Source organism: Rhynchophorus ferrugineus, unplaced genomic scaffold (assembly GCF_030347505.1).
Source record: "Rhynchophorus ferrugineus isolate W39M unplaced genomic scaffold, kcgeb_rfMv2 rfM11, whole genome shotgun sequence".
NCBI lineage: Eukaryota > Metazoa > Arthropoda > Insecta > Coleoptera > Curculionidae > Rhynchophorus > Rhynchophorus ferrugineus.
The window spans coordinates 28,813,788-28,820,216 of NW_027472590.1; positions in this window are offsets into that span (position 1 = coordinate 28,813,788).

Genomic DNA, 6,429 nt, shown 5'->3' on the forward strand with positions numbered 1-6,429 from the left:
TTATTGAGAAATATCGTTATAGATGGCTTCCCTGGGCTAATACATGACATATTGTGCTTGAGATTGCCGTAGTAGGTCTATTATTCAATTGTTTGTCAACCAATGAAACCGCTGACTGAAACGGCTCAAGATCATTTATCGTTAAATGTAGTCCAAGAAATTATTAGCGACCGACTACGAGCAATGGAGGAAATCCAAAAGATGGGAAGATGGGTGCCACATCAATTGTGTGACAGACAAGAGGGAAATCGAAGAATCGCCTCTGAAATGCTGCGTCAAAGGTATGATCGGAAGTTATTTTTGCATCGAATAGTGACGGCTGATGAAAAGTAGATTTATTTTGAAAATCCTAAGCGCAAGAATCATAATTTTCACCTGGTGAAGTCAGCCGATCGACCCCAAGACCAAATCGTTTTGGTAGCAAGAAAATGTTCTGAGTTTGGAGGGACCAAAGTTGGTGAAGGGGTTAATAGTGACAATAAATGATTAATCGGAACCATGCATTGATTTCTTCAGCGTGATAACGCGTCGTCTCATAAAGTAAAACAGGTCAAAGAGGCATTAAAAGCACTTATTATTGCATATGCCGTACTCTCCAGACCTTGCCCCGTTCGACTATCAATTTTTAGCATCAACCGGGCACGCGCTTTTAGAGCATCAATTGCCTGAAAGATGGACAATATATATAGAATCGAATGGTCAATACTTTGAATAAATACATTTTTCCAATTTCCTGAAAATTATATAGTTTTTAGCGTTAAAAAAACGCTAATGACTTTCCGGTACATCGGTCTGTTTAACAATTTAATAGTTATTACATGTATAGTCTATTCAAAGTTTTTTTGTACATACGTCAATATTTTCCTTCTCATTTTATTCTAGTTAAAAAGACATACAATGCTGTCTGATTAGTTCGAATACGTAGACGAATGAGCCTGTCAAAGTTTTTATATTGAAAATTCTATAATCTATTATATATGGGTTTACAATTTCAGAAACTATTAGTTTAGAGCTCAGGGTACTTTGTAACGTTCATGTAATAGTTACAAACAGTTCATTTGCAACGTTGCTAGTTATTGAAAATTATAAGTACATTTGAAGAGTAAAAATTTTTTGGTACCTAAAAAATCTATTATAAAGAACCTTTTATCTTTCATCAATCTTTTATTTAAAAATAAGTTTGAAAGGAAGAAAAGAGAAAATAAAACAATATGTAATTATTTGTCAATTTGTAAATATTACAATAACAAGCCAAAGTGATAGTTCTTGTAAACTATTCGTATATTTGAAGAGTATAATATATATTTTCGAATTCATTATTTTAAGTTTATATATTATGTCTAAATTAACAAAATACTTAACCTTACAAAATAAGTCCTTTAACAGCACCAGGATTAGACTCAAAATGGTCGTTGTAGTTCGTTGGATTCTACCTCTCGATAGCTTGTAATTTGCAACATAGCAAAATCAGGCGGAAACCTGAAAAGTTTACCAAATGCCGGTTACGATTTTCCAAAAATAGTCACTACTGCTCAGTAAAGTTATGGGAATATTTACACAGTGAGTTGAAGATAATGGAATCCAAATACTTAAATAAGTTAATAAAAAGAATAAGGCACATTGACCAATTTAACTAAACATGAATTTTTTATTTGTATTAAATTATTTAACTAACTTTAACTTTAAATAGTTTGAGTATAATAAATCATTGTCGTTTTTTATGTTATTGTTTCCAAACTTTTCGGAGATATATAGTCTATTCAAAGTTTTTCTGTACGTACGGCATAAAGATGTTTAATATATTGCTTGCCGCGATTTGTAAATTTGTTTTAGAATCAAACAATATTTTCTCTCTCATTTTATTCAAGTTCAAATAGAGACACAATGCTGTCTGACTAGTTCGAACACGTAAACGAATGAGTCTGTCAAAGTCGTTCGGTTGTCAGACGTATGCAAAATTCTTGAAAGCAATATTGGTAAGAGGTTATAACACTAACCTAAGAACTATTGTGACTATATAATTAACTGTAGTTTTTTAGATTGCAGTATAATGTTAAATTAAATTATATTTGATAACATTCTTGTTCAATTATTTTATTTAGATTAGAATTTTCTTTTATATCAAAGCCCAACTGAACTAAAACTCAGAGTTGATGCGGCAACATTGCGACGTTTTGACGTCACAAATTTAGTTGACGTACGTACAAAATAACTAAATAACCCATTTTACATTTATTATTATCGTAAGTATATATTTATTGGGCACCTTCATTGTTTTAAGCCAAGCCCGATGTGGTTGAACAATTAACGCATATTCATATTACGATTTACATGGAATACGTCCCTTGCGGACCGAAGAAAGATGACAACAATCGGTAGGGTTTCAGCTTAATCAGACTAGTTTATGAATAAGCATCAGCGTCAGTCAAAAGGGCTTTGTTGTGATCTGACGACTGTGAACAATGGGGAGCCGAGGCAATTTGGAAAAATATGCCTTCTGTTACGCCGAAACACAAAAAAAAACGTCTCGGTAATAAAGTAATGAGAAATGTACAGCTGGATATCTTACTTGCCGGCTTGTTTTTTTGTCTCCTCCCTATTTGCAATTAAGATATTAACTCTACAATAGAAAATAATGATTTTTCTTGGTGTTTAAGCTTTCTTCGGCTTCCTCGTAACATTTCTTGATGCGAAACCGTCCGATTTGTAAATTAAATAAATTATGTCACCAGTTTGTTTAGTAGTAGCTATTTCTGGAGAATTCTAACCGGTATTCGATAAACTTCGGTAGTTTCCGCCTGTTTTTACGACGTTGCCATTTACAAGCAATAGAGAGATAGAGTCCAACGAACTTTTGTTTGTTGTTTTTGCACTGTTCATATTTTAAAATATATATTATAAATAGTAGGCAGTATTGGATATATCATCGATTTGTGAATATTGTCAAAAAAACTATTATAACACTGAACAGAACATATGAGGACATTCCATTCAGGTGCATATCCATTCAATTTTTACTATAATTTTGGAAATTCTATACGAAATTCATTATAATTTAAGAATAGTTGACCCTGCGAAAGTAAAAGTGGAGGTAAATATGACCCTATGTCCTTTATATGCGTAACAGGTTAATTAAAAGTCTCCGGCCTGACACATATATGGCACTACTAGAATTAAATCCATATGTCTTTTAGCTAGCCCTAACCCTCAAAAGATGCGTGTATAAATTTGACAGCTGTAGGATCATTAGTTTGTGAATTATAGCATTTTTAGTGAAGCAACTTTTGTTACTGTGAAAAAAAATGGATACATAGGAATTTTGCGTGTTGATAAAATATTGCTTTTTGAAGGGAAAAAATACAGTTGAAGCAAAAGCTTAAACTTGATACCGAGTTTCCGGACATTGCCCCAGGAAAATCAACTACCAAGGATTGGTATGCTAAGTGTAGACGTGGTGAAATGATTACCGAAGACTGAAATTGACTGACCGTAAATTGAAATTGAATGAAACAACAAAATTGAAAAACATTTGGGTATGAGAAAGCTCTGTGCAAAGTGGGTGCCGCGCGAGCTCACTTTTGACTAAAATCAACGACTAGTTGATGATTCGGAGCAGTGTTTGAAGATGATCAAGCGTAATAAACCCGAGTTTTTGCGTCGATATGTGACAATGGATGAAACATGGTTCCATCATTTTACTCCGAAGTCCAATCGACAGTCATCCGAGTGGACTGCACACGATGAACCCGCTCTAAAGCGTGGGAAAACGTAACAGTTGGCTGGCAAGGTTATGGGGTCTGTATTTTAGGATGCGCATGGAATAATTTTCATTGACTACCTTGAAAAAGGAAGAACCACCAACAGCGACTATGTATTGTATAGCGTTATTGGACCGTTTGAAGGACGAAATTGCCGAAAAACAAAAACTGTGTCACAAGTCAGTAAAAACGATGGCAAAAATTCATGAATTGGGATTCGAATTGTTTCCTCATCCATCGTATTCTCCAGTTCTGACTCCCAGCGATTATTTCTTGTTCTCAGATCTCAAAAGAATGCTTGCTGGGAAGAAATTTTCGTCGAATGAAGAGGTGATCGCCTATGTGACTCGATTAAGAATATTACCTTTATTTGGCGGCACAAAATGTATAAATGGGGATATCAGGCAATTCATCCATCAATGATAGGGACAGAAATTATATAAACAGGTGTGAATTTGTATTTACTGCATGATGAATTTTGTATATATTTTATTAATGTTTTGAAGGTGAAATATTTGTTAACTGAGTTTAAGTTATTTTAGATACAATGGGTAAGTAGTATGAAAAAATAAAAGCTGACAAGTGCAAGATGCTTTGGATGGAAGAGCCACCGTCCTTATAAGAGGATATTATGCTATTATCTTTTCAAATTATAAAGTAAAAAATAAACTTGCTAGCAAGCACATTTGAGGCTCCCTCATTTTTTCCAAAATATGGAAAAAATGAGGGAGTAACACCTTGCAACTTGTGAGATCTGCTGACTAAAGAATAACATAGGTAATAGACTATTTTATCTAAAAATACTGTGTTTAATGAGTTTTATTTTATAATTTAGGTCGATTCTTTTTGGAAAGAAGCTAAGAAGCGATTGTTGAGTATAGTGCGTTTAATGGGTGGTTAGTTTTACATGTTGATGTGTTCGTCACATTTAGAAATGTTAGCATTGTTCTATGAATTAAATAAAATTAGTTTGCAAACTTAGTATTTTTATGTTGTTAATCATTATTTTATATAAGATTTATTATTAAACATAAACTTTTCTCTCACCAGTTGCGAAATATTTTTTCCATATGTATTAACTTTTCGTATCAATGGAACACGTTCTTGCAGGGCAGCACTTTTAGAAGTGCTGATATGCAGCCAGTTTAGAAGAAGTTAAAAAATAGAATAATAAATAGGTGAATGGTTTTGCGCAAAGGATAAACAGTTCTTTTGGGATGGCATCCATAAATTGCCCTGCATAAATAAATTGTTCCATTCTCTTGAAAGTTATGTTGTTTTTTTTATGGCAATTTACGACATTATGCCGATTGGTTATCAAGTAAAGATCGTAGAACCTTTCTCGAAGATGTCGTGTGAAAAGAAACACCCTTTCAAATACATTCAACCAAAGTCATATATAGTCTGTTCAAAGTTATTTTGTACATACATCATTTAAATTTGTGACATCAAAACGTCGCAATGTTGCCGCATCATCTCTGAGTTTTAGTTCAATTTAGCTTTGACATACAAGAAAATTCTATTCTATATAAAATAATTGAACAAAAATGTTATCAAATATAGTTTATTTTAACATTACAGTACATCTAAAAACTACAGTTAATTATACAGCCACAATAGTTTATAGGTTAGAGTTATAACCTCTTGTCACTATAGCTTTCAAGAATTTTGCATACGTTTGGCAACAAGGCGACTTTGACGGGGTCATTCGTTTACGCGTTCGAAATAATCAGACAGTATTGTGTCTCTTTTTAACTAGAATAAAATGATAAAGAAGACATTGTCTGGTTCTAAATGTAATTAAGAATTTGCCGAAGGTATTACATTAAACATCTTGATGACGTATCTACAAAAAAACTTTGAATATACCATAGGAATAAATTGACGTGCACCATCCTTGGTTTATGCGTCGATGGGCGTTTCTTTCCCTCGTAACGGGAGCCCCTATACCCCATTGAAGCCGCCGGTGTATCTAAACGGGAATAATCGTTTGATGGTGCGCGGTACCGGTGTTGCTCTTTGACAACTCCGCTCCGGTCATTATGCGACAAATTCGGTTATTCGTCCCTATTGAATTAGTTTGATCATCGTAACTGATAACGGGACGAACGCTTGAGCGGCAAACGGATAACTACGACAGTTTTGCGATCGAATCCCTCGTTTGTCCCTGTTTACGAGGCCATAATTGTTAAATAATGAGCTTTGAGAGGGGAAATTGCGGTTTTCTATACACAGATGCCGTTGGATCGGTATATCTTATAAATTGTATTTTTTTATTGTTAGTTAAATTACAGTAAAAAAGAAGTAAATTAACAAATTACAAATATAATTTTTATTTATTTATTTATTACATGCCTGCCAGTTGTTGCCGACTAACCTACAATCATAGAAAAAATATAAATTTCACGGTATAGGCGATCTTGGGGAAATGTTTTGTTTAGTTCAATCAACTGTAGCGCTGCGATCGCAAATTGTGATTGGCTAGTTTAAATTCCTAGTGCCGCCACTAACATGAAATGTGATTGGTCGATCAGATTGTGTGAAATCATTTTCTATTGGCGTCCATTTTTATGTTTGTTGTTTGTAGGTTATGGTTTTTGTTTAGATCACGAAATTTTCGTTTTACGTCGTGCATATTTTTTGTTTTACATTAATTATTATGGAGTAACAA